This window comes from Lissotriton helveticus, chromosome 12 (assembly GCF_964261635.1).
Source record: "Lissotriton helveticus chromosome 12, aLisHel1.1, whole genome shotgun sequence".
Classification (NCBI taxonomy): Eukaryota; Metazoa; Chordata; class Amphibia; order Caudata; family Salamandridae; genus Lissotriton; species Lissotriton helveticus.
Window position 1 is genome coordinate 37,502,289 of NC_136073.1, and position 25,488 is coordinate 37,527,776.

Consider the following 25,488-nt stretch of genomic DNA (forward strand, 5'->3'; position numbering starts at 1 on the left):
GTGACCCACGCCGCACACGCAAGTCAGAGGGCTTGGGTACTTCACATGTTCTCCAGTCTGAGGCGCCGTGACCCTTGCCGCACACGCAAGTCTGAGGGCTTGGGTCCTTCAAGTGTTCTCCAGTACGAGGCGCCGTGACCCTTGCCGCACACGCAAGTCTGAGGGCTTGGGTCATTCACGTGTTCTCCAGTCTGAGGCGACGTGACCCTTGCCGCACATGCAAGTCTGAGGGCTTGGGTCCTTCACGTCTTCTCCAGTCTGAGGCGCCGTGACCCTTGCCGCACACGCAAGTCTGAGGGCTTGGGTCCTTCACGTCTTCTCCAGTCTGAGGCGCCGTGACCCTTGCCGCACACGCAAGTCTGAGGGCTTGGGTCATTCACGTGTTCTCCAGTCCGAGGCGCCGTGACCCTTGCCTCACACGCAAGTCTGAGGGCTTGGGTCATTCATGTGTTCTCCAGTCTGAGGCGCCGTGACCCTTGCCGCACACGCAAGTCTGAGGGCTTGGGTCATTCATGTGTTCTCCAGTCTGAGGCGCCGTGACCCTTGCCGCACACGCAAGTCTGAGGGCTTGGGTCATTCATGTTTTCTCCAGTCTGAGGCGCCGTGACCCTTGCCGCACACGCAAGTCTGAGGGCTTGGGTCATTCATGTGTTCTCCAGTCTGAGGCGCCGTGACCCTTGCCGCACACGCAAGTCTGAGGGCTTGGGTCATTCACGTATTCTCCAGTCTGAGGCACCGTGACCCTTGCTGCACACGCAAGTCTGAGGGCTTGGGTCATTCACGTATTCTCCAGTCTAAGGCGCCGTGACCCTTGCCGCACACGCAAGTCTGAGGGCTTGGGTCCTTCAAGTGTTCTCCAGTCTGAGGCAGCGTGACCCTTGCCGCACACGCAAGTCTGAGGGCTTGGGTCATTCACGTGTTCTCCAGTCTGAGGCGACGTGACCCTTGCCGCACACGCAAGTCTGAGGGCTTGGGTCCTTCACGTCTTCTCCAGTCTGAGGCGCCGTGACCCTTGCCGCACAGGCAAGTCTGAGGGCTTGGGTCCTTCACGTCTTCTCCAGTCTGAGGCGCCGTGACCCTTGCCGCACACGCAAGTCTGAGGGCTTGGGTCATTCACGTGTTCTCCAGTCCGAGGCGCCGTGACCCTTGCCGCACACGCAAGTCTGAGTGCTTGGGTCATTCATGTCTTCTCCAGTCCGAGGCGCCGTGATCCTTGCCGCACACGCAAGTCTGAGGGCTTGGGTCATTCATGTCTTCTCCAGTCCGAGGCGCCGTGACTCTTGCCGCACACGCAAGTCTGAGGGCATGGGTCATTCATGTGTTCTCCAGTCTGAGACACCGTGACACGCGCCGCACACGCAAGTCTGAGGGCTTGGGTCATTCATGTGTTCTCCAGTCTGAGGCGCCGTGACCCTTGCCGCACATGCTAGTCTGAGGGCTTGGGTCCTTCATGTGTTCTCCAGTCTGAGGCGCCGTGACCCTTGCCACACACGCAAGTCTGAGGGCTTGGGTCATTCATGTGTTCTCCAGTCTGAGGCGCTGTGACCCTTGCCGCACACGCAAGTCTGAGGGCTTGGGTCATTCATGTGTTCTCCAGTCTGAGGCGCCGTGACCCTTGCCGCACATGCAAGTCTGAGGGCTTGGGTCCTTCACGTCTTCTCCAGTCTGAGGCGCCGTAACCCTTGCCGCACACGCAAGTCTGAGGGCTTGGGTCATTCACGTGTTCTCCAGTCCGAGGCGCCGTGACCCTTGCCGCACATGCAAGTCTGAGGGCTTGGGTCATTCACGTCTTTTCCAATCCGAGGCACCGTGACCCTTGCCGGTACACGCAAGTCTGAGGGCTTGGGTCATTCATTTCTTCTCCAGTCCGAGGCGCCGGGACTCTTGCCGCACACGCAAGTCTGAGGGCATGGGTCATTCATGTGTTCTCCAGTCTGAGACACCGTGACACGTGCCGCACACGCAAGTCGGAGGGCTTGGGTCATTCATGTGTTCTCCAGTCTGAGGCGCCGTGACCCTTGCCGCACATGCAAGTCTGAGGGCTTGGGTCCTTCACGTCTTCTCCAGTCTGAGGCGCCGTGACCCTTGCCGCACATGCAAGTCTGAGGGCTTGGGTCCTTCACGTCTTCTCCAGTCTGAGGCGCCGTAACCCTTGCCGCACACGCAAGTCTGAGGGCTTGGGTCATTCACGTGTTCTCCAGTCCGAGGCGCCGTGACCCTTGCCGCACATGCAAGTCTGAGGGCTTGGGTCATTCACGTCTTTTCCAATCCGAGGCACCGTGACCCTTGCCGGTACACGCAAGTCTGAGGGCTTGGGTCATTCATTTCTTCTCCAGTCCGAGGCGCCGTGACTCTTGCCGCACACGCAAGTCTGAGGGCATGGGTCATTCATGTGTTCTCCAGTCTGAGACACCGTGACACGTGCCGCACACGCAAGTCGGAGGGCTTGGGTCATTCATGTGTTCTCCAGTCTGAGGCGCCGTGACCCTTGCCGCACACGCAAGTCTGAGGGCTTGGGTCCTTCAAGTGTTCTCCAGTCTGAGGCGCCGTGACCCTTGCCGCACACGCAAGTCTGAGGGCTTGGGTCATTCACGTGTTCTCCAGTCTGAGGCGACGTGACCCTTGCCGCACACGCAAGTCTGAGGGCTTGGGTCATTCATGTCTTCTCCAGTCTGAGGCAACGTGACCCTTGCCGCACACGCAAGTCTGAGGGCTTGGGTCATTCATGTGTTCTCCAGTCTAAGGCGCCGTGACCCTTGCCGCACACGCAAGTCTGAGGGCTTGGGTCCTTCACGTCTTCTCCAGTCTGAGGCGCCGTGACCCTTGCCGCACACGCAAGTCTGAGGGCTTGGGTCATTCACGTGTTCTCCAGTCCGAGGCGCCGTGACCCTTGCTGCACACGCAAGTCTGAGGGCTTGGGTCATTCACGTCTTCTCCAGTCTGAGGCTCCGTGACCCTTGCCGCACACGCAAGTCTGAGGGCTTGGGTCATTCATGTGTTCTCTAGTCTGAGGCGCCGTGACCCGCGCCGCACACACAAGTCTGCGGGCTTGGGTCAATCATGTGTTCTCCAGTCTGAGGCGCCGTGACCCTTGCCGCACACGCAAGTCTGAGGGCTTAGGTCATTCATGTGTTCTCCAGTCTGAGGCACCGTGACCCGCGCCGCACATGCAAGTCTGAGGGCTTGGGTCCTTCATGTCTTCTCCAGTCTGAGGCTCCGTGACTCTTGCCACACACGCAAGTCTGAGGGCTTGGGTCATTCATGTGTTCTCCAGTCTGAGGCGCTGTGACCCTTGCCGCACACGCAAGTCTGAGGGCTTGGGTCATTCATGTGTTCTCCAGTCTGAGGCGCCGTGACCCTTGCCGCACACGCAAGTCTGAGGGCTTGGGTCATTCATGTCTTCTCCAGTCTGAGGCGCCTTGACCCTTGTCGCACACGCAAATCTGAGGGCTTGGGTCATTCATGTCTTCTCCAGTCTGAGGCGCCGTGACCCTTGCCGCACACGCAAGTCTGAGGGCTTGGGTCATTCATGTTTTCTCCAGTCTTAGGCGCCATGACCCTTGCCGCACACGCAAGTCTGAGGCCTTGGGTCATTCACGTGTTCTCCAGTCTGAGGCGACGTGACCCTTGCCGCACACGCAAGTCTGAGGGCTTGGGTCCTTGTTGGACAGGCCACATGAAGGGCCGCTCTCCCCCGGCCCAACCAGGCCCGAACCAGCCACGCAAGTACCACACACCACCATTGCACGTCCACCGTCCCCGCAGGGACCCCTACACTCGAACCTGTTGACCCCGTAGGCCGACCCACTACCGGCCTGCGCGCCCATCCTGGGCGCCATCTTGGACACTCCACCACGAGGCCGCCTGGCCCCCGATCGACCTCAACCCTGGGCCTGGCCAGGCCTCAGACATTCCGGCACCAACATCCACCCAGGAGGTGAGCGGGCTACTTGGTCAGTCAATGGGAGCAGGAGGTGTCGATGGCTCTCCCCCGCCAAGTGCCGCTCGCCCATCGCCTCCCCGGACGCTGGCTCCACCCCCCTGCTGGGTGTCTGAACCCCCTCATCCCGGACCTCCCGACCTCCAAGTGCGAGGGTCCGGACATCAAAGCACACCAGCCCTATAACTGGGGCAGCTCCAGAGCAGGACGGGAGTTGTATCTTGGAGTCGAGAGACGCAAAGAAGAACTCATCCTTGACGGACTACTGGCGCTGCCGTAGCTCTGTCTTGTGCACCCTCGTCTTGCCTGCTGGCGCTGCCGCGGCTTTGGGAACCACCCTATCCTTCATCATCGTCGGGACCTGCTGGCGTAGCCGCGGACCGTTTGTAACCACCACCTTCATCAGGACCTGCTGGCTCTGCCGCGGACCGTCGTCTGCCTTCATCCATCTCGGGACCTGCTGGCTCCGCCGCGGCCCGTTCATCTACACCACCGAGCTCGAGGATTGAGAGCTATTTTCCATCGTTTTGGTAACAAGACTGTCCCGCTACCCTTTTCCCGAACAGAGACCAGAATAGAGGGGACCCCTGAGTCCAGACCTCCTTGTACCATTCTACCGTACTTGAAGAATTGTCTATAAAGTATCGTTGAACTTTATCATTGTGTGGTGTCCGTCTGTGGGGGGGGGAAGTTACTTGTCTGTACGATTCACTGGAGACGGCTCTCCCCGGAGACCTCTCCCCGTATCCTCGGCCGACCCTCCCGGTCCGTCTAACATTGGTGGCCAGCGACGGGATCCGAATCACCGCATAAACCGTACAGAGAGTAGCTCACCCCACGGCGAATCACGATGTCAACTAAAGAAAGCGGATCAACGGAGAAATTCCAGATGGAGAAATTGGGCGAGTACAGCCATCGTGAACTTAAACAGTTCTGTATCGAATTAGGTATCGCTACCACCGGACTAAATACCAAAGATGACTTTAAGCAGGCCCTGGAATCTTGGGCAGAAACCGGGGCTGCCGGAACCCCCGATCAAGACATCACAGCACAAACCCCCATGGGCCCTGAAGAGCGAAGAACGGGTCTCTCGCCAGGCGAGATCCAGGAACGAGAAAGAACCCGACTACACGAGCTGGAAATGGCCCGGCTCAAAATGGACGTTGAACTAAAGTTGGCCGAACAGAAAATCAACTTAGAGCACCTGCGTCTCCGAGAAGAAAGAGAGGAGAAACAGAGACAAAGGGAGCTCGAGGAAAAGAAACTGGCATATGAACATGAACGGAAATTAGCTGAAATCGACCTACGCAAACAGAATAAAGAAACAGGGGTGCCCGAGCAACCCCACACTCCAGGGGCAACAGAGAAGAAGGTACACACCCCCAAGGATGTCGTTCGAGAATACTTCCGAGAGGACGACATCCAGCAATGGTTTAAGGCCTATGAAATCGCTATGACTGCACACCGGATCGATAGAAGCGATTGGGGGGCCGGTCTGTGGGGGAGATTCCTCAATGAGGGCCGCAACGCCCTGCTGCAACTCCCGGACCAGCAGATGACCTCCTATGACCATATGAAAGCGGCACTCCTCACCCGCTATGGCCTCACACCCGAGATGTACCGTCAGAGGTTCCGAGACTGCACCCGCATCCCAGGTACAACTTGGGTGGACTATGTCAATTACTTTAGCCGAGCCTTCGAGGGCTGGATCAAAGGAAGCAAGGTCACAACCTACGAACAACTGTTCAATCTTATGGTATGGGAGCATCTGTCGAACAATTGCTTCATTGAACTTCGCCAGCACCTCCTCGACAGCAAGTTAACGGATCCCCGGCAGCTCGCAGCCGAAGCTGACCGGTGGGAGATCACCAGAGTGAGTCGAAATGGGTCCTCCGAACAGAACCGGAACAACAATGGTCAGCACCGTCCCCGAGGAGGTGGAGGCCAAGGACGCGGAAGAAGCAACGCTCCGGTCACCCCCACTATCAGCCCCACCCCCCCGTCCAACCGGGGCAGCACCCCAGCGCGACCGGGACCTCGAGCCAATGTTACCTGCCATCGATGTCAACGAGTCGGACACTATGCAATCGACCCAAACTGCCCCCAGTACCAGAGCCCAAGACCCCGCCAAGTAGCCGCTGCTGCTCTGGGGGAGGAACGGATCTCAGAGGAACAAGAAGAATATGAACAGGAACACCCAGAATGGGAGCCAGCCGCCATGGCTCTCGCCTGCCTAGGGGGGAGAGACATGGTCCCGCGGGTCCCCCTACCCGCTAATACCCAGAAGTACAGCCAATGGGTGGGCATCAATGGACGCCGGGCGGAAGCCCTTCGTGACACTGGGGCCAGTGTAACAGCCGTCCGCTGTCACCTGGTGACCCCCGAACAATACTTACCAAACGTTCTCTGCCCTGTACGTTCAGCCGATAACTCAGAAAGTCTGTGTCGGATGGCCTGCGTCCCCTTCGAATGGGGAGGGGTCTCCGGCATGTTGAAGGTGACGGTCCGAGATGATGCCCCCGTAGACTGCCTCCTGGGTAATGACCTGGAAAGCTCTCCATGGGCAGCAGTCGAACGAAAAGAGCACCTGGGGATGCTGGGCGTCCCGGACTGGGCGTGCGTCACCACCCGGTCCATGACCGCCCGTGCCAACACCCGCCCAGAGGAACTCGAATGGCCGGCGCCACCGCCTCCGGTCGCCCCCGCCGAAACCACCGACCGTGACGTCCCCCCCGAACCAGCTCAACCTCCAGACCTCGCTAACCTCGACCAGTGGCCTCAAGAGGGGGGGCCCACGCAAGAACAATTTCGCCAAGAACAAAGGACCTGTCAGTCCCTCGAGGGACTCCGCCAGCAAGCGCTAGCCCAAAGCGCAGGGGATACCTCCGGAACTCACTGGGTCTACTGGGACAATGATCTGCTGTACAGTGAGCAAAGAATCGCGGAGCTGGGGGCCAGCCGAGTCCTAGTGGTACCCCTCCGTTTTAGAGACTTTCTGCTAAACCTGGCCCACGATGTCCCCCTGGCAGGACACTTGGGTCAAGACAAAACCTATAGCCGCCTGGTGACCCACTTCTTCTGGCCCAAAATGAGGGACAATGTACACCAGCATTGCCGATCTTGCCCCACGTGCCAAGCCAGTGGGAAGAGCGGCCGCAAACTGAAATCCCCCCTGCAACCGTTTCCCGTGGTCACCACCCCGTTCGAGAGGGTCGGAATCGATATCGTAGGGCCCCTGGACCCGCGCACAAAACAAGGCCATCGATTCATCCTGGTGCTAGTGGACCACGCCACCCGCTACCCGGAGGCTGTTCCCCTGCGGACTGTGACAGCCCCGGTAGTCGGCCGGGCTCTGATGGGGATCTTCTCCCGGGTGGGCTTCCCCCGGGAGGTCGTCAGTGACAGGGGCACGAACTTTATTTCGAAATACATGAAATCTCTCTGGCAACAGTGCGGGGTTACCTACCGGTTCACGACCCCCTATCACCCTCAAGGAAACGGACTCGTTGAGCGGTTCAACCGCACGCTCAAAGGGATGATCGGGGGGTTGGAAGAGCCCCTCCGTCGCCAGTGGGATGTACTGTTGCCGTGCCTTCTCTTCGCATATCGAGAGGTTCCCCAGAAGTCCCTGGGCTTCAGCCCATTTGAACTGCTGTATGGACACCCCGTGCGCGGGCCGCTCAGCCTAGTTAAGGAAGGCTGGGAGATGCCCCCTCTAAAGAACCCACCAGATGTGTTCCGCTACCTCCTAACACTCCGCAACCAGACCCGGCGATTCCGAGAACTAGCAAAAGCCAACCTAGAGGCCAGTCAGGAGGACATGAAAAGGTGGTATGACCGGAATGCCTCCTCCATCGAGTTTGAACCTGGGCAACAGGTATGGGTGATGTCCCCCACCGAACCCTGCGCCCTACAAGACAAGTGGACAGGGCCCTTCAAGGTGGTCGAGCGCAAGGGTCCGGCTACCTATCTCATCGACTTGGAATCTTCCCGGAACCCCCTCCGGGTCCTCCACGCTAACAGACTGAAACCGCACTTTGTACGGACAGAACTCAGCCTCCTGATGGCCACAGACAATGGGGCTGAAGAGGACTCCGAGCCCCTCCCGGACCTCCTACGAACGCGGGAGAAAGACGGTTCCGTAGATGGGGTCCGACTCTCAGAGACCCTCACCCGAGAGCAACACCAGGAGTGCCAAGTTCTCCTATCACAATTCGCCAGCCTGTTCTCCCTCACCCCAGGTGTCACTTCCTGGTGTACGCACGATGTGGACACGGGGGACAGCCCCCCTATCCGCCACCGGGCCTACCGCGTGCCAGATCGGGTACGGGCCTGCATCCAGGAGGAAGTAGCCAAAATGCTCACGCTCGGGGTCATCGAGCCCTCAGACAGCCCCTGGGCCAGCCCTGTAGTACTGGTCCCCAAGGCAGCTGCCCCCGGCACCACACCAGAACTCCGGTTCTGCGTCGACTACCGGGGCTTGAATGCGGTCACCAGGACAGACGCACATCCCATCCCCCGGGCAGATGAACTAATCGACCGCATGGGAGCTGCCCGCTACCTCAGTATCTTCGACCTGACGGCGGGCTACTGGCAAATCGGCCTCACACCCCGGGCACAAGAACGTTCTGCCTTTTCCACGCCCGATGGCCATTACCATTTCACAGTCATGCCCTTCGGCATGAAGAATGCCCCAGCAACATTCCAACGGCTCGTCAATCAGGTCCTGGCGGGGCTCGAAGGCTTCAGCGCCGCCTACTTAGACGACATCGCTGTATACAGCAACCAGTGGTCCGAGCACCTCCACCACCTCCGAGCAGTACTGCACGCCCTTCAGCAAGCTGGCCTCACGATCAAGGCCAGCAAATGTCAAATTGGGCAAGGGTCTGTAACCTACCTCGGGCACCAGGTGGGAAGCGGCCTGGTGGCCCCTCTGCAGCTAAAAATTGCCGCCATCCAGTCCTGGCAGCCCCCCACTACCCAGACCGAGGTACGAGCCTTCCTGGGCCTCACGGGCTATTACCGAAGGTTCGTGAAAGACTATGGTACTATCGTGAGGCCCCTCACAGAGCTCACGTCAAAAAATCAGCCCCAGAAAGTCAACTGGACCCCAGAGTGTCAAGCTGCATTTGAACAATTGAAAGCCGCCATGTGCTCCGCCCCTATGCTCCAGGCCCCCGACTACAGCCGGGAGTTCATCGTCCAGACGGATGCCTCCGACCATGGCATTGGGGCAGTCCTGTCCCAAGTGAACACCGAAGGCCATGACCAGCCGGTGGCCTTCATCAGCCGGCGACTCCTACCACGGGAACAACGCTGGAGCACCATAGAGAGGGAGGCCTTCGCGGTGGTATGGGCCCTCAAGAAGCTCCGGCCCTACCTTTTTGGCACACCCTTTCGGGTACAGACCGACCACCGACCCCTGCAGTGGCTGATGCAGATGCGGGGGGAAAACCCGAAGTTACTACGCTGGTCCATCTCCCTACAAGGGATGGACTTCACAGTTGAACATCGGCCTGGGCCCGATCACGCCAACGCAGATGGCCTGTCCCGGTTCTTCCGCCTCGACGCGAAGAGTCCCCAAGAGAACGGGTAACTCTCCCCGCCTTCAGCTGGGGGGGACGCATGTTGGACAGGCCACATGAAGGGCCGCTCTCCCCCGGCCCAACCAGGCCCGAACCAGCCACGCAAGTACCACACACCACCATTGCACGTCCACCGTCCCCGCAGGGACCCCTACACTCGAACCTGTTGACCCCGTAGGCCGACCCACTACCGGCCTGCGCGCCCATCCTGGGCGCCATCTTGGACACTCCACCACGAGGCCGCCTGGCCCCCGATCGACCTCAACCCTGGGCCTGGCCAGGCCTCAGACATTCCGGCACCAACATCCACCCAGGAGGTGAGCGGGCTACTTGGTCAGTCAATGGGAGCAGGAGGTGTCGATGGCTCTCCCCCGCCAAGTGCCGCTCGCCCATCGCCTCCCCGGACGCTGGCTCCACCCCCCTGCTGGGTGTCTGAACCCCCTCATCCCGGACCTCCCGACCTCCAAGTGCGAGGGTCCGGACATCAAAGCACACCAGCCCTATAACTGGGGCAGCTCCAGAGCAGGACGGGAGTTGTATCTTGGAGTCGAGAGACGCAAAGAAGAACTCATCCTTGACGGACTACTGGCGCTGCCGTAGCTCTGTCTTGTGCACCCTCGTCTTGCCTGCTGGCGCTGCCGCGGCTTTGGGAACCACCCTATCCTTCATCATCGTCGGGACCTGCTGGCGTAGCCGCGGACCGTTTGTAACCACCACCTTCATCGGGACCTGCTGGCTCTGCCGCGGACCGTCGTCTGCCTTCATCCATCTCGGGACCTGCTGGCTCCGCCGCGGCCCGTTCATCTACACCACCGAGCTCGAGGATTGAGAGCTATTTTCCATCGTTTTGGTAACAAGACTGTCCCGCTACCCTTTTCCCGAACAGAGACCAGAATAGAGGGGACCCCTGAGTCCAGACCTCCTTGTACCATTCTACCGTACTTGAAGAATTGTCTATAAAGTATCGTTGAACTTTATCATTGTGTGGTGTCCGTCTGTGGGGGGGGGAAGTTACTTGTCTGTACGATTCACTGGAGACGGCTCTCCCCGGAGACCTCTCCCCGTATCCTCGGCCGACCCTCCCGGTCCGTCTAACAGTCCTTCACGTCTTCTCCAGTCTGAGGTGCCGTGACCCTTGCCGCACACGCAAGTCTGACGGCTTGGGTCCTTCACGTCTTCTCCAGTCAGAGGCGCCGTGACCCTTGCCGCACACGCAAGTCTGAGGGCTTGGGTCATTCACGTGTACTCCAGTCCGAGGCGCCGTGACCCTTGCTGCACACGCAAGTCTGAGGGCTTGGGTCATTCACGTCTTCTCCAGTCCGAGGCGCTGTGACCCGCGCCGCACACGCAAGTCTGAGGGCTTGGGTCATTCATGTCTTCTCCAGTCCGAGGCGCCGTGACTCTTGCCGCACACGCAAGTCTGAGGGCTTGGGTCATTCATGTGTTCTCCAGTCTGAGGCACCGTGACCCACGTCGCACACGCAAGTCTGAGGGCTTGGGTCATTCCTGTCTTCTCCAGTCTGAGGCACCGTGACCCTTGCCGCACACGCAAGTCTGAGGGCTTGGGTCCTTCATGTGTTCTCCAGTCTGAGGCGCTGTGACCCTTGCCTCACACGCAAGTCTGAGGGCTTGGCTAATTCATGTCTTCTCCAGTCTGAGGCGCCGTGACCCTTGCCGCACACGCAAGTCTGAGGGCTTGGGTCATTCATGTCTTCTCCAGTCTGAGGCGCTGTGACCCTTGCCGCACACGCAAGTCTGAGGGCTTGGGTCATTCATGTCTTCTCCAGTCTGAGGCGCCTTGACCCTTGCCGCACACACAAGTCTGAGGGCTTGGGTCATTCATGTGTTCTCCAGTCTGAGGCGCCGTGACCCGCGCCGCACACGCAAGTCTGAGGGCTTGGGTCATTCATGTGTTCTCCAGTCTGAGGCGCCGTGACCCTTGCCACACACGCAAGTCTGAGGGCTTGGGTCATTCATTTGTTCTCCAGTCTGAGGCGCCGTGACCCTTGCCGCACACGCAAGTCTGAGGGCTTGGGTCATTCATGTCTTCTCCAGTCAGAGGCGCCGTGACTCTTGCCGCACATGCAAGTCTGAGGGCTTGGGTCCTTCATGTGTTCTCCAGTCTGAGGAGCCGTGACCCTTGCCACACGCGCAAGTCTGAGGGCTTGGGTCTTTCATGTGTTCTCTAGTCTGAGGCGCTGTGACCCTTGCCGCACACGCAAGTCTGAGGGCTTGGGTCCTTCATGTGTTCTCCAGTCTGAGGAGCCGTGACCCTTGCCACACGCGCAAGTCTGAGGGCTTGGGTCTTTCATGTGTTCTCCAGTCTGAGGCGCTGTGACCCTTGCCGCACACGCAAGTCTGAGGGCTTGGGTCACTCATGTGTTCTCCAGTATGAGGCGCCGTGACCCTTGCCGCACATGCAAGTCTGAGGGCTTGGGTCCTTCACGTCTTCTCCAGTCTGAGGCGCCGTGACCCTTGCCGCACACGCAAGTCTGAGGGCTTGGGTCATTCACGTGTTCTCCAGTCCGAGGCGCCGTGACCCTTGCCGCACACGCAAGTCTGAGGGCTTGGGTCATTCACGTCTTCTCTAATCCGAGGCGCCGTGACCCTTGCCGCACACGCAAGTCTGAGGGCTTGGGTCATTCATTTCTTCTCCAGTCCGAGGCGTCGTGACTCTTGCCGCACACGCAAGTCTGAGGGCATGGGTCATTCATGTGTTCTCCAGTCTGAGACACCGTGACACGCGCCGCACACGCAAGTCGGAGGGCTTGGGTCATTCATGTGTTCTCCAGTCTGAGGCGCCGTGACCCTTGCCGCACACGCAAGTCTGAGGGCTTGGGTCATTCATGTCTTCTCCAGTCTGAGGCGCCTTGACCCTTGTCGCACACGCAAGTCTGAGGGCTTGGGTCATTCATGTGTTCTCCAGTCTGAGGCGCCGTGACCCTTGCCGCACACACAAGTCTGAGGGCTTGGGTCCTTCAAGTGTTCTCCAGTCTGAGGCGCCATGACCCTTGCCGCACACGCAAGTCTGAGGGCTTGGGTCATTCATGTGTTCTCCAGTCCGAGGCGACGTGACCCTTGCCGCACACGCAAGTCTGAGGACTTGGGTCCTTCATGTCTTTTCCCCAAGTCTGAGGCGCCTTGACCCTTGCCGCACACGCAAGTCTGAGGGCTTGGGTCATTCATGTGTTCTCCAGTCTAAGGCGCCGTGACCCTTGCCGCACACGCAAGTCTGAGGGCTTGGGTCCTTGACGTCTTCTCCAGTCTGAGGCGCCGTGACCCTTGCCGCACACGCAAGTCTGAGGGCTTGGGTCATTCACGTGTTCTCCAGTCCGAGGCGCCGTGACCCTTGCTGCACACGCAAGTCTGAGGGCTTGGGTCATTCATGTCTTCTCCAGTCCGAGGCGCCGTGACCCTTGCCGCACACGCAAGTCTGAGGGCTTGGGTCATTCATGTCTTCTCCAGTCCGAGGCGCCGTGACTCTTGCCGCACACGCAAGTCTGAGGGCTTGGGTCATTCATGTGTTCTCCAGTCTGAGGCACCGTGACGCGCGCCGCACACGCAAGTCTGAGGGCTTGGGTCATTCATGTGTTCTCCAGTCTGAGGCGCTGTGACCCTTGCCGCACACGCAAGTCTGAGGGCTTGGGTCCTTCATGTGTTCTCCAGTCTGAGGCGCTGTGATCCTTGCCTCACACGCAAGTCTGAGGGCTTGGGTCATTCATGTCTTCTCCAGTCTGAGGCGCCGTGACCCTTGCCGCACACGCAAGTCTGAGGGCTTGGGTCATTCATGTCTTCTCCAGTCTGAGGCGCTGTGACCCTTGCCGCACACGCAAGTCTGAGGGCTTGGGTCATTCATGTCTTCTCCAGTCTGAGGCGCTGTGACCCTTGCTGCACACGCAAGTCTGAGGGCTTGGGTCATTCATGTCTTCTCCAGTCTGAGGCACCTTGACCCTTGCCGCACACGCAAATCTGAGGGCATGGGTCATTCATGTGTTCTCCAGTCTGAGGCGCCGTGACCCGCGCCGCACACGCAAGTCTGAGGGCTTGGGTCATTCATGTGTTCTCCAGTCTGAGGCGCCGTGACCCTTGCCACACACGCAAGTCTGAGGGCTTGGGTCATTCATTTGTTCTCCAGTCTGAGGCGCCGTGACCCTTGCCGCAAACGCAAGTCTGAGGGCTTGGGTCATTCATGTCTTCTCCAGTCCGAGGCGCCGTGACTCTTGCCGCACACGCAAGTCTGAGTGCATGGGTCATTCATGTGTTCTCCAGTCTGAGGCGCCGTGACCCTTGCCGCACACACAAGTCTGAGGGCTTGGGTCCTTCAAGTGTTCTCCAGTCTGAGGCGCCATGACCCTTGCCGCACACGCAAGTCTGAGGGCTTGGGTCATTCATGTGTTCTCCAGTCCGAGGCGACGTGACCCTTGCCGCACACGCAAGTCTGAGGACTTGGGTCCTTCATGTCTTTTCCCCAAGTCTGAGGCGCCTTGACCCTTGCCACACACGCAAGTCTGAGGGCTTGGGTCATTCATGTGTTCTTCAGTCTAAGGCGCCGTGACCCTTGCCGCACACGCAAGTCTGAGGGCTTGGGTCCTTGACGTCTTCTCCAGTCTGAGGCGCCGTGACCCTTGCCGCACACGCAAGTCTGAGGGCTTGGGTCATTCACGTGTTCTCCAGTCCGAGGCGCCGTGACCCTTGCTGCACACGCAAGTCTGAGGGCTTGGGTCATTCATGTCTTCTCCAGTCCGAGGCGCCGTGACCCTTGCCGCACACGCAAGTCTGAGGGCTTGGGTCATTCATGTCTTCTCCAGTCCGAGGCGCCGTGACTCTTGCCGCACACGCAAGTCTGAGGGCTTGGGTCATTCATGTGTTCTCCAGTCTGAGGCACCGTGACGCGCGCCGCACACGCAAGTCTGAGGGCTTGGGTCATTCATGTGTTCTCCAGTCTGAGGCGCTGTGACCCTTGCCGCACACGCAAGTCTGAGGGCTTGGGTCCTTCATGTGTTCTCCAGTCTGAGGCGCTGTGATCCTTGCCTCACACGCAAGTCTGAGGGCTTGGGTCATTCATGTCTTCTCCAGTCTGAGGCGCCGTGACCCTTGCCGCACACGCAAGTCTGAGGGCTTGGGTCATTCATGTCTTCTCCAGTCTGAGGCGCTGTGACCCTTGCCGCACACGCAAGTCTGAGGGCTTGGGTCATTCATGTCTTCTCCAGTCTGAGGCGCTGTGACCCTTGCTGCACACGCAAGTCTGAGGGCTTGGGTCATTCATGTCTTCTCCAGTCTGAGGCACCTTGACCCTTGCCGCACACGCAAATCTGAGGGCATGGGTCATTCATGTGTTCTCCAGTCTGAGGCGCCGTGACCCGCGCCGCACACGCAAGTCTGAGGGCTTGGGTCATTCATGTGTTCTCCAGTCTGAGGCGCCGTGACCCTTGCCACACACGCAAGTCTGAGGGCTTGGGTCATTCATTTGTTCTCCAGTCTGAGGCGCCGTGACCCTTGCCGCAAACGCAAGTCTGAGGGCTTGGGTCATTCATGTCTTCTCCAGTCCGAGGCGCCGTGACTCTTGCCGCACACGCAAGTCTGAGTGCATGGGTCATTCATGTGTTCTCCAGTCTGAGGCACCGTGACACGCGCCACACACGCAAGTCTGAGGGCTTGGGTCATTCATGTGTTCTCCAGTCTGAGGCGCTGTGACCCTTGCCGCACATGCAAGTCTGAGGGCTTGGGTCATTCATGTGTTCTCCAGTCTGAGGCGCCGTGACCCTTGCCGCACACGCAAGTCTGATTGCTTGGGTCATTCATATCTTCTCCAGTCTGAGGCGCCTTGACCCATGTCGCACACGCAAGTCTGAGGGCTTGGGTCATTCATGTGTTCTCCAGTCTGAGGCGCCGTGACCCTTGCCGCACACGCAAGTCCGAGGGCTTGGGTCCTTCAAGTGTTCTCCAGTCTGAGGCGCCGTGACCCTTGCCGCACACGCAAGTCTGAGGGCTTGGGTCATTCACGTGTTCTTCAGTCTGAGGCGACGTGACCCTTGCCGCACACGCAAGTCTGAGGGCTTGGGTCATTCATGTCTTCTCCAGTCTGAGGCGCCGTGACCCTTGCCGCACACGCAAGTCTGAGGGCTTGGGTCATTCATGTCTTCTCCAGTCTGAGGCGCCTTGACCCTTGCCGCACACGCAAGTCTGGGGGCTTGGGTCATTCATGTGTTCTCCAGTCTAAGGCGCCGTCACCCTTGCCGCACACGCAAGTCTGAGGGCTTGGGTCCTTCACGTGTTCTTCAGTCTGAGGCGCCGTGACCCTTGCCGCACACGCAAGTCTGAGGGCTTGGGTCATTCATGTGTTCTCCAGTCTGAGGCGCTGTGACTCTTGCCGCACACACAAGTCTGAGTGCTTGGGTCATTCATGTGTTCTACAGTCTGAGGCTCCGTGACCCTTGCCGCACACGCAAGTCTGAGGGCTTGGGTCATTCATGTCTTCTCCAGTCTGAGGCGCCTTGACCCTTGTCGCACACGCAAGTCTGAGGGCTTGGGTCATTCATGTGTTCTCCAGTCTGAGGCGCCGTGACCTGCGCCGCACACGCAAGTCTGAGGGCTTGGGTCATTCATGTCTTCTCCAGTCTGAGGCACCGTGACCCGCGTCGCACACGCAAGTCTGAGGGCTTGGGTCATTCATGTCTTCTCCAGTCTGAGGCGCCGTGACCCGCGCCGCACACGCAAGTCTGAGGGCTTGGGTCATTCATGTCTTCTCCAGTCTGAGGCGCCGTGACCCTTGCCGCACACGCAAGTCTGAGGGCTTGTGTCCTTCATTTGTTCTCCAGTCTGATGCGCCGTGACCCTTGCCGCACACGCAAGTCTGAGGGCTTGGGTCCTTCATGTGTTTTCCAGTCTGAGGCGCCATGACCCTTGCCGCACACGCAAGTCTGAGGGCTTGGGTCCTACATGTGTTCTCCAGTCTGAGGCGCTGTGACCCTTGCCACACACGCAAGTCTGAGGGCTTGGGTCATTCATGTCTTCTCCAGTCTGAGGCGACGTGACCCTTGCTGCACACGCAAGTCTGAGGGCTTGGGTCATTCATGTCTTCTCCAGTCTGAGGCGCCAAGACCCTTGCCGCACACGCAAGTCTGAGGGATTGGGTCATTCACGTCTTCTCCAGTCTGAGGCGCCGTGACCCTTGCCGCACACGCAAGTCTGAGGGCTTGGGTCATTCACGGCTTCTCCAGTCTGAGGTGCCGTGACCCTTGCCGCACACGCAAGTCTGAGGGCTTTGGTCATTCATGTCTTCTCCAGTCTGAGGCTCCGTGACCCTTGCCGCACATGCAAGTCTGAGGGCTTGGGTCATTCATGTGTTCTCTAGTCTGAGGCGCCGTGACCCGCGCCGCACACACAAGTCTGCGGGCTTGGGTCATTCATGTGTTCTCCAGTCTGAGGCGCCGTGACCCTTGCCGCACACGCAAGTCTGAGGGCTTAGGTCATTCATGTGTTCTCCAGTCTGAGGCGCCGTGACCCGCGCCACACATGCAAGTCTGAGGGCTTGGGTCCTTCATGTCTTCTCCAGTCTGAGGCTCCGTGACCCTTGCCACACACGCAAGTCTGAGGGCTTGGGTCATTCATGTGTTCTCCAGTCTGAGGCGCTGTGACCCTTGCCGCACACGCAAGTCTGAGGGCTTGGGTCATTCATGTCTTCTCCAGTCTGAGGCGCCTTGACCCTTGTCGCACACGCAAGTCTGAGGGCTTGGGTCATTCATGTCTTCTCCAGTCTGAGGCGCCTTGACCCTTGTCGCACACGCAAGTCTGAGGGCTTGGGTCATTCATGTCTTCTCCAGTCTGAGGCGCCATGACCCTTGCCGCACATGCAAGTCTGAGGGCTTGGGTCATTCATGTTTTCTCCAGTCTTAGGCGCCGTGACCCTTGCCGCACACGCAAGTCTGAGGGCTTGGGTCATTCACGTGTTCTCCAGTCTGAGGCGACATGACCCTTGCCGCACACGCAAGTCTGAGGGCTTGGGTCCTTCACGTCTTCTCCAGTCTGAGGCGCCGTGACCCTTGCCGCACACGCAAGTCTGACGGCTTGGGTCCTTCACGTCTTATCCAGTCAGAGGCGCCGTGACCCTTGCCGCACACTCAAGTCTGAGGGCTTGGGTCATTCACGTGTTCTCCAGTCCGAGGCGCCGTGACCCTTGCTGCACACGCAAGTCTGAGGGCTTGGGTCATTCACGTCTTCTCCAGTCCGAGGCGCCGTGACCCGCGCCGCACACGCAAGTCTGAGGGCTTGGGTCATTCATGTCTTCTCCAGTCCGAGGCGCCGTGACTCTTGCCGCACACGCAAGTCTGAGGGCTTGGGTCATTCATGTGTTCTCCAGTCTGAGGCACCGTGACCCGCGCCGCACACGCAAGTCTGAGGGCTTGGCTCATTCATGTCTTCTCCAGTCTGAGGCGCCGTGACCCTTGCCGCACACGCAAGTCTGAGGGCTTGGGTCATTCATGTCTTCTCCAGTCTGAGGCGCTGTGACCCTTGCCGCACACGCAAGTCTGAGGGCTTGGGTCATTCATGTCTTCTCCAGTCTGAGGCGCCTTGACCCTTGCTGCATACGCAAGTCTGAGGGCTTGGGTCATTCATGTGTTCTCCAGTCTGAGGCGCCGTGACCCGCGCCGCACACGCAAGTCTGAGGGCTTGGGTCATTCATGTGTTCTCCAGTCTGAGGCGCCGTGACCCTTGCCACACACGCAAGTCTGAGGGCTTGGGTCATTCATTTGTTCTCCAGTCTGAGGCGCCGTGACCCTTGCCGCACACGCAAGTCTGAGGGCTTGGGTCATTCATGTCTTCTCCAGTCCGAGGCGCCGTGACTCTTGCCGCACACGCAAGTCTGAGGGCATGGGTAATTCATGTGTTCTCCAGTCTGAGGCACCTTGACACGCGCCCACACGCAAGTCTGAGGGCCTGGGTCATTCATGTGTTTTCCAGTCTGAGGCGCTGTGACCCTTGCCGCACACGCAAGTCTGAGGGCTTGGGTCCTTCATGTGTTCTCCAGTCTGAGGAGCCGTGACCCTTGCCACACGCGCAAGTCTGAGGGCTTGGGTCTTTCATGTGTTCTCCAGTCTGAGGCGCTGTGACCCTTGCCGCACACGCAAGTCTGAGGGCTTGGGTCATTCATGTGTTCTCCAGTCTGAGGCGCCGTGACCCTTGCCGCACATGCAAGTCTGAGGGCTTGGGTCCTTCACGTCTTCTCCAGTCTGAGGCGCCGTGACCCTTGCCGCACACGCAAGTCTGAGGGCTTGGGTCATTCACGTGTTCTCCAGTCCGAGGCGCCGTGACCCTTGCCGCACACGCACGTCTGAGGGCTTGGGTCATTCACGTCTTCTCTAATCCGAGGCGCTGTGACCCTTGCCGCACACGCAAGTCTGAGGGCTTGGGTCATTCATTTCTTCTCCAGTCCGAGGCGCCGTGACTCTTGCCGCACACGCAAGTCTGAGGGCATGGGTCATTCATGTGTTCTCCAGTCTGAGACACCGTGACACGCGCCGCACACGCAAGTCGGAGGGCTTGGGTCATTCATGTGTTCTCCAGTCTGAGGCGCCGTGACCCTTGCTGCACACGCAAGTCTGAGGGCTTGGGTCCTTCATGTGTTCTCCAGTCTAAGGTGCCGTGATCCTTGCCACACACGCAAGTCTGAGGGCTTGGGTCATTCATGTGTTCTCCAGTCTGAGGCGCTGTGATCCTTGCCGCACACGCAAGTCTGAGGGCTTGGGTCATTCATGTGTTCTCCAGTCTGAGGCACCGTGACCCTTGCCGCACACGCAAGTCTGAGGGCTTGGGTCATTCATGTCTTCTCCAGTCTGAGGCGCCTTGACCCTTGTCGCACACGCAAGTCTGAGGGCTTGGGTCATTCATGTGTTCTCCAGTCTGAGGCGCCGTGACCCTTGCCGCACACGCAAGTCTGAGGGCTTGGGTCCTTCAAGTGTTCTCCAGTCTGAGGCGCCGTGACCCTTGCCGCACACGCAAGTCTGAGGGCTTGGGTCATTCATGTGTTCTCCAGTCTGAGGCGACGTGACCCTTGCCGCACACGCAAGTCTGAGGACTTGGGTCCTTCATGTCTTTTCCCCAAGTCTGAGGCGCCTTGACCCTTGCCGCACACGCAAGTCTGAGGGCTTGGGTCATTCATGTGTTCTCCAGTCTAAGGCGCCGTGACCCTTGCCGCACACGCAAGTCTGAGGGCTTGTGTCCTTCACGTCTTCTCCAGTCTGAGGCGCCGTGACCCTTGCCGCACACGCAAGTCTGAGGGCTTGGGTCATTCACGTGTTCTCCAGTCCGAGGCGCAGTGACCCTTGCCGCACACGCAAGTCTGAGGGCTTGGGTCATTCATGTCTTCTCCAGTCCGAGGCGCCGTGACCCTTGCCGCACACGCAAGTCTGAGGGCTTGGGTCATTCATGTCTTCTCCAGTCTGAGGCGCCGTGACCCTTGCCGCACACGCAAGTCTGAGGGCTTGGGTCATTCATGTCTTCTCCAGTCTGAGGCGCCGTGACCCTTGCCGCACATGCAAGTCTGAGGGCTTGGGTCATTCATGTCTTCTCCAGTCTGAGGTGCTGTGACCCTTGCCGCACACACAAGTCTGAGTGCTTGGGTCATTCATGTCTTCTCCAGTCTGAGGCGCCATGACCCTTGCCGCAAACGCAAGTCTGAGGGCTTGGGTCATTCATGTCTTCTCCAGTCTGAGGTGCCGTGACCCTTGCCGCACACGAAAGTCTGAGGGCTTGGGTCCTTCATGTCTTCTCCAGTCTGAGGCGCCGTGACCCTTGCCGCACACGCAAGTCTGAGGGCTTGGGTCATTCATGTGTTCTCCAGTCTGAGGCGCCGTGACCCTTGCCGCACACGCAAGTCTGAGGGCTTGGGTCATTCACGTCTTCTCCAGTCTGAGGCACCGTGACCCTTGCCGCACACGCAAGTCTGAGGGTTTGGGTCATTCATGTCTTCTCCAGTCCGAGGCGCCGTGACTCTTGCCGCACACGCAAGTCTGAGGACATGGGTCATTCATGTGTTCTCCAGTCTGAGGCACCGTGACCCTTGCCGCACACGCAAGTCTGAGGGCTTGGGTCATTCACGGCTTCTCCAGTCTGAGGTGCCGTGACCCTTGCCGCACACGCAAGTCTGAGGGCTTGGGTCATTCATATCTTCTCCAGTCTGAGGCACTGTGACCCTTGCCGCACACGCAAGTCTGAGGGCTTGGGTCATTCATGTCTTCTCCAGTCTGAGGCGCCGTGACCCTTGCCGCACATGCAAGTCTGAGGGCTTGGGTCATTCATGTCTTCTCCAGTCTGAGGCGCTGTGACCCTTGCCGCACACGCAAGTCTGAGGGCTTGGGTCATTCATGTCTTCTTCAGTCTGAGGAGCCGTGACCCTTGCCGCACACGCAAGTCTGAGGGCTTGGGTCATTCATGTCTTCTCCAGTCTGAGGCGCCTTGACCCTTGCCGCACACGCAAGTCTGAGGGCTTGGGTCATTCATGTGTTCTCCAGTCTGAGGCGCTGTGACCTGCGCCGCACACACAAGTCTGAGGGCTTGGGTCATTCATGTGTTCTCCAGTCTGAGGCGCCGTGACCCTTGCCGCACACGCAAGTCTGAGGGCTTGGGTCATTCATGTGTTCTCCAGTCTGAGGCGCCGTGACCCTTGCCGCACACGCAAGTCTGAGGGCTTGGGTCATTCATGTTTTCTCCAGTCTGAGGCACCGTGACCCTTGCCGCACACGCAAGTTTGAGGGCTTGGGTCATTCATGTGTTCTCCAGTCTGAGGCGCCGTGACCCTTGCCGCACACGCAAGTCTGAGGGCTTGGGTCATTCACTTATTCTCCAGTCTAAGGCGCCGTGACCCTTGCCGCACACGCAAGTCTGAGGGCTTGGGTCATTCACGTCTTCTCCAGTCTGAGGCGCCGTGACCCTTGCCGCACACGCAAGTCTGAGGGCTTAGGTCCTTCACGTGTTCTCCAGTCTGAGGCGCCGTGACCCACGCCGCACACGCAAGTCAGAGGGCTTGGGTACTTCAAGTGTTCTCCAGTATGAGGCGCCGTGACCCTTGCCGCACACGCAAGTCTGAGGGCTTGGGTCATTCACGTGTTCTCCAGTCTGAGGCGACGTGACCCTTGTCGCACATGCAAGTCTGAGGGCTTGGGTCCTTCACGTCTTCTCCAGTCTGAGGCACCGTGACCCTTGCCGCACACGCAAGTCTGAGGGCTTGGGTCCTTCACGTCTTCTCCAGTCTGAGGCGCCGTGACCCACGCCGCACACGCAAGTCAGAGGGCTTGGGTACTTCACATGTTCTCCAGTCTGAGGCGCCATGACCCTTGCCGCACACGCAAGTCTGAGGGCTTGGGTCCTTCAAGTGTTCTCCAGTATGAGGCGCGTGACCCTTGCCGCACACGCAAGTCTGAGGGCTTGGGTCATTCACGTGTTCTCCAGTCTGAGGCGACGTGACCCTTGTCGCACATGCAAGTCTGAGGGCTTGGCTCCTTCACGTCTTCTCCAGTCTGAGGCGCCGTGACCCTTGCCGCACACGCAAGTCTGAGGGCTTGGGTCCTTCACGTCTTCTCCAGTCTAAGGCGCCGTGACCCTTGCCGCACACGCAAGTCTGAGGGCTTGGGTCATTCACGTGTTCTCCAGTCCGAGGCGCCGTGACCCTTGCCTCACACGCAAGTCTGAGGGCTTGGGTCATTCATGTGTTCTCCAGTCTGAGGCGCCGTGACCCTTGCCGCACACGCAAGTCTGAGGGCTTGGGTCATTCATGTGTTCTCCAGTCTGAGGCGCCGTGACCCTTGCCGCACACGCACGTCTGAGGGCTTGGGTCATTCATGTTTTCTCCAGTCTGAGGCGCCGTGACCCTTGCCGCACACGCAAGTCTGAGGGCTTGGGTCATTCATGTGTTCTCCAGTCTGAGGCACCGTGACCCTTGCCGCACACGCAAGTCTGAGGGCTTGGGTCATTCACGTATTCTCCAGTCTGAGGCATGTGACCCTTGCTGCACACGCAAGTCTGAGGGCTTGGGTCATTCACGTATTCTCCAGTCTAAGGCGCCGTGACCCTTGCCGCACACGCAAGTCTGAGGGCTTGGGTCCTTCAAGTGTTCTCCAGTCTGAGGCAGCGTGACCCTTGCCGCACACGCAAGTCTGAGGGCTTGGGTCATTCACGTGTTCTCCAGTCTGAGGCGACGTGACCCTTGCCGCACACGCAAGTCTGAGGGCTTGGGTCCTTCACGTCTTCTCCAGTCTGAGGCGCCGTGACCCTTGCCGCACAGGCAAGTCTGAGGGCTTGGGTCATTCACGTGTTCTCCAGTCTGAGGCGCCGTGACCCTTGCCGCACACGCAAGTCTGAGGGCTTGGGTCATTCACGTATTCTCCAGTCTGAGGCACTGTGACCCTTGCCGCACACGCAAGTCTGAGGGCTTGGGTCATTCACTTATTCTCCAGTCTAAGGCGCCGTGACCCTTGCCGCACACGCAAGTCTGAGGGCTTGGGTACTTCACATGTTCTCCAGTCTGAGGCGCCGTGACCCTTGCCGCACACGCAAGTCTGAGGGCTTGGGTCCTTCAAGTGTTCTCCAGTATGAGGCGCCGTGACCCTTGCCGCACACACAAGTCTGAGGGCTTGGGTCCTTCAAGTGTTCTCCAGTATGAGGCGCCGTGACCCTTGCCGCACACACAAGTCTGAGGGCTTGGGTCATTCACGTGTTCTCCAGTCTGAGGCGACGTGACCCTTGTCGCACATGCAAGTCTGAGGGCTTGGGTCATTCACGTGTTCTCCAGTCTGAGGCGACGTGACCCTTGTCGCACATGCAAGTCTGAGGGCTTGGGTCCTTCACGTCTTCTCCAGTCTGAGGCGCCGTGACCCTTGCCGCACACGCAAGTCTGAGGGCTTGGGTCCTTCACGTCTTCTCCAGTCTGAGGCGCCGTGACCCTTGCCGCACACGCAAGTCTGAGGGCTTGGGTCATTCACGTGTTCTCCAGTCCGAGGCGCCGTGACCCTTGCCTCACACGCAAGTCTGAGGGTTTGGGTCATTCATGTGTTCTCCAGTCTGAGGCGCCGTGACCCTTGCCGCACACGCACGTCTGAGGGCTTGGGTCATTCATGTGTTCTCCAGTCTGAGGCGCCGTGACCCTTGCCACACACGCAAGTCTGAGGGCTTGGGTCATTCATGTTTTCTCCAGTCTGAGGCGCCGTGACCCTTGCCGCACACGCAAGTCTGAGGGCTTGGGTCATTCATGTGTTCTCCAGTCTGAGGCGCCGTGACCCTTGCCGCACACGCAAGTCTGAGGGCTTGGGTCATTCACGTATTCTCCAGTCTGAGGCATGTGACCCTTGCTGCACACGCAAGTCTGAGGGCTTGGGTCATTCACGTATTCTCCAGTCTAAGGCGCCGTGACCCTTGCCGCACACGCAAGTCTGAGGGCTTGGGTCCTTCAAGTGTTCTCCAGTCTGAGGCAGCGTGACCCTTGCCGCACACGCAAGTCTGAGGGCTTGGGTCATTCACGTGTTCTCCAGTCTGAGGCGACGTGACCCTTGCCGCACACGCAAGTCTGAGGGCTTGGGTCCTTCACGTCTTCTCCAGTCTGAGGCGCCGTGACCCTTGCCGCACAGGCAAGTCTGAGGGCTTGGGTCCTTCACGTCTTCTCCAGTCTGAGGCGCCGTGACCCTTGCCGCACACGCAAGTCTGAGGGCTTGGGTCATTCACGTGTTCTCCAGTCCAAGGCGCCGTGACCCTTGCCGCACACGCAAGTCTGAGTGCTTGGGTCATTCACGTCTTCTCCAGTCCGAGGCGCCGTGACCCTTGCCGCACACGCAAGTCTGAGGGCTTGGGTCATTCATGTCTTCTCCAGTCCGAGGCGCCGTGACTCTTGCGGCACACGCAAGTCTGAGGGCATGGGTCATTCATGTGTTCTCCAGTCTGAGACACCGTGACACGCGCTGCACACGCAAGTCTGAGGGCTTGGGTCATTCATGTGTTCTCCAGTCTGAGGCGCCGTGACCCTTGCCGCACATGCTAGTCTGAGGGCTTGGGTCCTTCATGTGTTCTCCAGTCTGAGGCGCCGTGACCCTTGCCACACACGCAAGTCTGAGGGCTTGGGTCATTCATGTGTTCTCCAGTCTGAGGCGCTGTGACCCTTGCCGCACACGCAAGTCTGAGGGCTTGGGTCATTCATGTGTTCTCCAGTCTGAGGCGCCGTGACCCTTGCCGCACATGCAAGTCTGAGGGCTTGGGTCCTTCACGTCTTCTCCAGTCTGAGGCGCCGTAACCCTTGCCGCACACGCAAGTCTGAGGGCTTGGGTCATTCACGTGTTCTCCAGTCCGAGGCGCCGTGACCCTTGCCGCACACGCAAGTCTGAGGGCTTGGGTCATTCACGTCTTCTCCAATCCGAGGCACCGTGACCCTTGCCGGTACACGCAAGTCTGAGGGCTTGGGTCATTAATTTCTTCTCCAGTCCGAGGCGCCGTGACTCTTGCCGCACACGCAAGTCTGAGGGCATGGGTCATTCATGTGTTCTCCAGTCTGAGGCACCGTGACGCGCGCCGCACACGCAAGTCTGAGGGCTTGGGTCCTTCATGTGTTCTCCAGTCTGAGGCGCCATGACCCTTGCCACACACGCAAGTCCGAGGGCTTGGGTCATTCATGTGTTCTCCAGTCTGAGGCACTGTGACCCTTGCCGCACACACAAGTCTGAGGGCTTGGGTCATTCATGTGTTCTCCAGTCTGAGGCGCCGTGACCCTTGCTGCACACGCAAGTCTGAGGGCTTGGGTCATTCATGTCTTCTCCAGTCTGAGGCGCCTTGACCCTTGTCGCACACGCAAGTCTGAGGGCTTGGGTCATTCATGTGTTCTCCAGTCTGAGGCATGTGACCCTTGCTGCACACGCAAGTCTGAGGGCTTGGGTCATTCACGTATTCTCCAGTCTAAGGCGCCGTGACCCTTGCCGCACACGCAAG